Source organism: Peromyscus californicus, unplaced genomic scaffold (assembly GCF_007827085.1).
Source record: "Peromyscus californicus insignis strain IS unplaced genomic scaffold, ASM782708v3 Scaffold_14__1_contigs__length_90479793_seg_2, whole genome shotgun sequence".
In the NCBI taxonomy this organism is placed as follows: domain Eukaryota; kingdom Metazoa; phylum Chordata; class Mammalia; order Rodentia; family Cricetidae; genus Peromyscus; species Peromyscus californicus.
In genome coordinates this window covers 39,406,358-39,414,797 of record NW_026294436.1, presented here as the reverse complement: position 1 = coordinate 39,414,797, position 8,440 = coordinate 39,406,358, and positions in this window count along the sequence as shown.

Sequence of the window (8,440 nt, the reverse complement as noted above, 5' to 3'; positions counted from 1 at the left end):
ACTAGGACTTGCCTGTTGCAGTCATGAACATACACAACCAACTATGGCTGCTTGCACAAAATTTTGGCTCATGTGCACACACACACACACACACACACATGCATGCACACTTTACTCACACCCGCATGCGATGTGGAAGTAGGAGAGGGACTAGTTGTAGAGAAGAAGGGGTCATCAGGAGTGGGAAGAGGGTAAGAGAAGGTAATCGGGAATGAGTAGGACTGCAATCTGTTGCAGACATGTCTTCAATTGTCGAAAAGGGAAACTGATGCAATATTTATTTTGTTATCCGCCTAGCCATTTGCCCTACTAGTGAAACTAATAAGAATACGGTTGTAATAGTTCCAATACAAAGGAAAACTAAAGCAATTCAGTGATGGCCGGGAAGATGGCTCAACTGGTAATGTAGCTGCCACTCAAGCATTAGGACCTGAGTTCAAATCCCATCACATTTATACAAAGCCGGTACTGACTTTGAAGGTCCTCTATGCTGCATAGCTTTCATAGCACCAGAAGGTTGTGTTCCAGCTGCTTGGGGAGAAAAGTTACAAACGTCTTACCCAGCTGGAAAGCCCACAAGTTAGTTTGCACTCATAAGTGCAAAAATTGCATGAATGTGGCGGGGATAGCCAGTCACTTTCTGATTGGTTTTAAGGCCTGTTCCACAGAAGGGAATAGATGCCTGGTACTGGAAATCTGGCCAAAAGCCCATGGCCAGGGAGCTCATGAGCCACAGGGAAGAACTTTTACTGCTATTATTTTGCCAAAAGGACATAGTATCAAGCCGCCTTCTAAATTTGTATCTCTCTACCCATAGACTGGTGCACCTCAGTCCTCATTAGAGAGGTTACTTTGTGTGGCAGATGGTGGTTTGTTTACAGACTCACAACTGGTTTATGATGCAAAGAAGTAAGTGTTTGTGGAGTGTTCAGCCATAAATGGAGCATGTATATCACACCCCCTTCCATCAGGTCTCAGGGAACATTGTGGAGGAAGGGACAGAATGATTGTAAGGGACAGATCAGAGAGAAATGATACCCAGCAGTGTCTTCCAGACACGACAGGCCATGCACCCATGAATTCACAGCAGCCATGGTTGGCTGAGCAAGATCAAACTAGTCAACACTCTATCATGCACAGGGAGGGACACACAAGCCTCCACCCCTAGCTGAGGAGCTAGGACAGTTGCGACTGCTAGGGAGGGACAGCCAGTTTTCTTTACAGGTGTGGCCCCTTGTCAGTTGACCGTGCTCCATTACGTGTCTCCACACCCATGAGCAGCCCTGCTTAGACTCAGTGAGTTATTAAAGAAAATAGTAGGAATACATAAAGGTGACAGAGGGAACCAAGAGGAGTTGGGGGTAAATAAAGGGTGGATGTGATAAAAAAAATATATATACATTATATATACACGTATGAAATTCTCAAAGAGCAAGTTTAAAATTACACTTAAATAAATAACTAGCTAGTTGGGAGTGGAGGCACTTGTCTGTAACCTCAGCCCTTGGGGAGCAGAGACAGGTAGATTCCTGAAGCTCATTGGCCAGCCAGCCCAGCTGAATGGAACACCAGACTCAATGAGGGACACTGTCTCAAAAAAAACAAGGGAGTGATTGGAAGATACCTGGCATTGACCTCTGACCCCCACTGTGTGCGCATACATGAACACTAAATAAATAAATAAATAAATAAATAAATAAATAAATAAATAAATAAATAAATAAATAAATAAAATTTAAAAAATACTAACAGGGGCTGGGGAGACAACTCAACAGTTAAATGTTAATAGTGTTCTTGCAGAGGACCTGATTTCAGTTCCTACTATTCATATCAGGTGACAGCCTGTAACTCCAGCTCCAGAGGATCCAATGCCCTCCTCTGGCTTCCCTAGGCACTACATTCACATGCACAGCTTCCCTCCTTCCATAATTAAAAATAAAAATAATTTTTCCTTTTTTTTTTTTCAAGGCAGGGTTTCCCTGTGCAGCTCTGGCTGTCCTGAAACTCACTATGAAGACCAAGCTGACTTCTAACTCAGATATCTGCCTACGTCTGCCTCCTGAGTACTGGGTGCTGGGATTAAAGGCATATACCACCACCACCCAGCTTAAAAACAAAGTATTTTAAAAGATTTTTTAAAATGATAAAAAGTAATTTCTGCCATTGTTTGGATGTGTACTGCACGGCAGAGCCTCCATTACCCAAAGTAATCACAACTAGCTAAAATGGAAAAATTACAATGTATGAGAGTGTTATCTCCAGCTGTAGAGATGTCAGTAACTCAGAGGCCAGGAAATAAGAGCAGGATTAAAGGACAGAACTGTTAGACTCTGGGAAGCACTTATGGATGGGGAAGACATTTTGCAAATATAGATCAGAAAACTGGCATGAGGAAATGCATACTAACAGTTCTGGCCACAGAGGAGACACTCTAGAGACAGGGTCCCCCTTCCTTTAGCTACCAGTATTGAAACAATGGTCCCCAAGAAACTGGAATTTCCCCCAGGAGACCCACGCTCAAGGAAAGGAAAGGCGAAAGCCCTGATGCCAGCCAGAAGAGGAACTCGTCTCCCAGGAAGAGGTTTTACACAATTCTGACAACTTATCAGACCAACTTGCAGGAAACATTTAGTCTAGACAAAGATGGATCAATGGATATGACCTCACCTTGAGCCACACTGCTCCATTATGCATACTTCTTGTACTCTATTTAAACCTAAGCTTCAGGACAGTACCCCAAGATGGCTTGGGGGTTGCTGAATCTCTTTACTTGATTCTCTTTCCACCATGGCCACATTGATTACATCTCCTTCCTCTACTTTCCACTATGATTTGTCTTTTTTATTGGTGTATTGAGGATGGTGGCTGAGAACAGCTTGTTAGGGTTACCAGAGCCCAGGCTTTTCCATGAAAAACTCCAGCAACGTAACAGCTGTTGAGAAGGGATTCTATCTGAACACCGGGAAGCCTAAGTCTCCAGAAATAGTCTGGCAAACGCCTTCCTTGAAGAAGCAGAAGTCACTTGAGGAAATGAGTCCTTCATTGGACAGAACAGCATTCAAGCTTCATACATAAAGACAGGAAGTAAGCAATCATTTCAATCGTGTGTGCAAGAATCAGTAAACAACATAGCTTCTATTTGTGAGCCCATAACACATTCGAGCACAGTGATAGAATTATAAAAACGATGGTGCTCCCAGTGTGCTGGGAGTTACTTCAGTTCTCGGGCAGTCCTAAGAATGCAGCCCCATTTTAAAAGGTGAAGAAAAACTGAGGGGTGAACGGGAAAACCTAATTAAAGGTAAAAGCACGTGATAAAGAACCCAGAAGACTAACCCAAGTTTATCTGACTCCAAGGCCCATTGGTTAGTCAGCCAAGCGTCTTTCTTTGTTTACTTTGAGAGAGAGAGAGAAAGAGAGAGAGAAAGTAGAGTTCAGTCAGAGCACAATTTGCATAAATCAGTCAACTCTCTTTCTACACTGTGGGTCCTAGGAATTAAATTGAGGTCTACTGGCCTGACAGAGGAATTGAACTGGAGTCTTCTGGCCTGACAGCAAGTGCCTTTACCCACTGAGCCATCTCGTGAGCCCATAAGAGTTAACTCAGATTTTAAAAGAATGAGTACAAAAGACTTAACAGGAGAATAATAAAAGCCAAGATTTAAAAATCATAAAAAACAACAAAGATTATCGTTTTCTTTGTGTTCAGTAAAGGAAGCGCCAAAGGAAGGCTAATTGCTCAGGGCAAGGACAGTTTGTGTAACAGCACAAAATACTAGAAAATGCTAGACACCAACTAGGGATCAGAAAAGCAAGTCCCATCGGATACTTATTTACATTTCAGACGGACTTACAAAATCAATAATGTAGTGTAGCTTGATCTGAGAAAATTTTTTGGCCAAAGAGCTCATTGTATTCTCACAGGGAAGATGGAGAAACCCAGGGTGACTCCCGACTCACTAAGCACCTGAGGTCCAAGAAGCTTAAGTGAAGCATGTTATCGTGAAGGTGAGGTAAACCTCACTACTCTGTCCTCTTTGGCACCTGAAACTTTGGTCTGAGAGCACATGCCATGGTGCTCACAAAGGGCCTGAGGCAGAAGTATTTAGCAAGCTGAAGCTAGCAAGTTTGATACATATGTGTAAATTCCTTCCAGGCAAAATTGTTTGGACTAGTACAAGATGAAGGAGGTGTGTTTGGCTTTCAGTACACACACACACACACACACACACACACACACACACACACACACACACACACACACACAGTTCTAGAGGCATGTCCTTGAAGGGATATTGGGACCTTGGCCAATAATCTCTCAGAAAATGACAGACAAGGACAGAGGCTGCTGCTGAGGGCCTCTGTAGTCTTTGTTTGCAGATGTATTTATGGTACCACAAATTAAGGAAGAAAGAATTGGCACTATATCTGTAGCATATATTCTTTATTTTGAAAAAATATCCTAAATTCAAAATAAAAATAAATTACTCAAGATCTCCAACAAATGAAAAACTGTTGGTAGTGAAGTATCTTGTTAGTTTTGCATTGGTATAACAAGATTATCTGAGATAAGCAACTTAAAAGGAGGAGTGTGTGCTACAGAAGAGAGATATCAGATGGGGGGGTTTTAAATGGTAGTCACATACGAAGAGAAGGGACTGGGCTGTCTCTAAAAGCCTTACAGAAAGCTGCCCCCCCTCTCCATGCCACATGGGTAGGTCAGAGTCCGATGGCACAAACTGGCCTCTGGGGTACCTTTCAGGAGGGGATATGGGAATGGTTGTTCTTTAGAAGCAACCAGGGAATAAAACCCTAAAATATCCCACTATACATAGAAGACCTTGTGACTTTGGCCTAAGGTTTTGACTGACTATGGCTAAGGCCTCAGGCATGTCTGAACCTGGCCAGGGTTGAATGGAAGTTAATTTGCGCATGACTAAAGAGACTGCTGGGAGTGGGAGATAAAGTGTTGTCCCCCCCCTTAGATGCCCACTCTCTTGGTTACTGGTGGAACAGCCAGTCAGGCATTTTCCTGGTGGGGAGGCTGTGCAAAAGTCAGTCACTCAAAAAATCACTGATGGGTAAGCTCAGTGACACAGAAGGCCACATAAGACCTAGCAATTTCACCCCAGAAGCCTATAAAAGAGCCGATTTATTTTTATCCACCAAAAACTGAAAACAAAGCCTTCAGTGATGGCTATAGGCCTACATACAGCCCAGCTACTTGGGAGGCTGAGGCAGGAGGATCATAAACTCAAGGCTTGCCTGGATTACTCGAAGAGTTCAAAGCCAGCTGGTGCAGCCTAGCACAACTCTGACTCAAATACAAATATCGAAGAGGGCTGATGACATAGCTCTGTGGTCGGGAGCTTGCCCGCATGTGAAGGCCCTGGGTTTGATCTCCAGTACTGAAAAGCAAAGCAAACAAACAAATGGAAAACACAGTAAAACCAGAGACGACCCAGACCTGCTGCAGGGAAAGAATGATTACACACATTGTGATGTGGCCACACCATGGAACACTATGCAGTGAGAAGTAAAACAACTTCAACAAATTCCCGAGGAGTTAGAGATTTATTCAGAGCAAAAAAGTCAATCTGAAGGTCACATAATATATAAGTCTATTGGTGTCATTTTTCTTGAAATGATAAACTTTTAGAAACAGAGAACAGATTAGTAACTTCCCTAGTTCAAGGTCAATTAAAAGACAACGTGGGGGTGGAGAGACGGCTCAGTGGTTCAGAGTACTTCCTGCTCTTCCAGAGAACCTCTCTACTTCTTGAAGCTGTTCATGACTGCAATTATCTCAAAATAAAAAAAGGCTTTAATTTTTTTCCAAGCTGTGGGGTAGAAGATAAAGGTAGGAAACAGGGAGCAGAGTGTGCAGTCTGGCTCAGCTCCCTGGGCAAGACTCATCCTAATGAAGAAGACCCCAGGCACACAGACAATGACCAGTCATCCTAATGAAGAAGACCCCAGGCACACAGACAATGACCAGTCATCCTAATGAAGAAGACCCCAGGCACACAGACAATGACCAGTCATCCTAATGAAGAAGACCCCAGGCACACAGACAATGACCAGTCATCCTAATGAAGAAGACCCCAGGCACACAGAAAATGACCAGTCATCCTAATGAAGAAGACCCCAGGCACACAGACAATGACCAGTCATCCTAATGAAGAAGACCCCAGGCACACAGACAATGACCAGTCATCCTAATGAAGAAGACCCCAGGCACACAGACAACAACCAGCCAGAGCTTTAGACCCAAAAAGGCAAGAACTGCACCTACCTAGTGCATGGCTGGGTCCCTGCTGCCTCATCCACACTGCCTGGCATAGCAGGGTGCTTGGGACTGGGGCTCATCTCCGTCTAAATAAGAACATGCACATATTGAGGAACTATGAGCTACCCAACATGCTTACTTGATCAGCTTTGAATACAAAGGACTTATCTAAAAAGTTTCTTGACTCCATTATGTTCCCGAGTTGAAGATAGCAGGAGGATCCTTAGCTACACTGAGTTCAAGGTCAGCCTTGAATATACTGGAGATACTCACTCAAAAATGCAAAAGAGGGTGGGGGGAGAAAGAAAGGAAGGAAGGAAGGAAGGAAGGAAGGAAGGGAGGGAGGGAGGGAGGGAGGGAGGGAGGGAGGGAGGGAGGGAGGAAGGAAGGAAGGAAGGAAAAATTAGCAGTGTGAGGTGGTACATTCTTTAATCTCAGCACACAAGAGGAAGAGGCAGGCAGATCTCTGTGAGTTCCAGGCTAGCCTGGTCTACAAAGTGAGTTGTAGGACAGCCAGGACTATTATATAGAGAAACCCTGTCTTGAGGGAAAGAAAGAAAGAAAGAAAGAAAGAAAGAAAGAAAGAAAGAAAGAAAGAAAGAAAGAAGGAAGGAAGGAAGGAAGGAAGGAAGGAAGGAAGGAAGGAAGGAAGGAAGGAAAAAGGAAGAAAGGGGGAGAGAGAGAGAGAGAGAGAGAGAGAGAGAGAGAGAGAGAGAGAGAGAGAGAAATTGAGCTCAAAAGTTAGACTCCTGCTTTTTCAAGTTATAAAACTTCACATGACTCAAAAGCTGAAAATTAGGAGGTGGTAGTAAATCCTAGAGAGGGGATTAGAGTGAGATCCTACCTCCTCATGGGACCCTGCTCCTACCACCTCTACTGATACCACAGGTTAACCCTCTGCTCCTAGTGCAGCCAAGGAAAACTATGCCAACTCCTCACTCATGTTCAAGGGAGATAGAAGATAAGCAGAGAGAAATGTCCATGAACTTTGTTCCAACAGCTCTAAGAAAGGAAACTGGGAGATGATGCACCCATTGAGAATCTGGGAGATATACCCAATGAGAATCATGAGTTGTCCAGTTCAGGAATTCTGGCTTCAACCTACTCCCCTGATTAAAATAAAGTTTAATTAATTAAGTAATTGTGTGTGGTGTGTGTGTGTGTGTGTGTGTGTACAGATCTCCTGTATCTCACATTAACTCAGAACTGTCAGATCCAAAGGAAACTCCATTTCCCCAAATTCCCAAAGACAGAAGGGACAAGTGGCTATCTGTGGTGCCCATGAACATATCAAAGCACATGCTGGCCTCCAGGCTCCCTCAGTATCACAAGCACCAGTTACAGATTTCAAAGTCCAGGTTAGCATCCTAGCTCTTCTCACCACCTCCTCCCCTACCCTAAGTTCCCCAGCTCACGGGCTTCCCCCACCCCAGCTACTCATTCTCCTATAACCCTTCTATTTTGATATGCTCACTCTCTTTGTCTTCTGCTCTCTGTCTCCCTCCATTCCTGATCTCCCTCCCTCCAGCCCCACCCCTACCCCGGTCTCTGCTCCTGCTTCCTGCTTCTCTTGTAGCTAGGTCCAGTTTGCTGGCCATGTTCAGTCTACTACTTTCTCTCTCTCTCTGGACTTTTCCAGATGCCTCTGGCTTCTCTCTCTCTCTCTCTCTCTCTCTCTCTCTCTCTCTCTCTCTCTCTCTCTCTCTCTCTCATATCTACAATAACACCTCCCCCCTTAACAAAACCATGAAGCAGTCATGTTGTCAGTTTATGCAATAACTAGCCAAGGATGACCTTGAACTTTTTCAAAAATTGTTTATTATTTTCCAGAACTTCATTCTTGAGCACTGCATCTACATCACTCTTGACCCTTGGCCTTGAACTTCTGATCCTCCTGACTCCACCTCCTAAGTGCTGAGATTACAGACAGGGCTTCAGGGAGCGTGTGAAGAAGTCCTGAGTGAATGTGTATTGTTTGACATGGGCATGGTCTGGTCAAAGACCACAATACCTCAGCCCCATAGGTGTGGCTGAGCCCCTGCTGGCCTCAGAAAAAGGGCAAAGCCTTCCCTCCTGGTCTGAGCGGCAACAGTGACAGTCTGTCCAGAACAGAACCACCATGGTTCTGTTCCTACACTATTTATGGCCTGA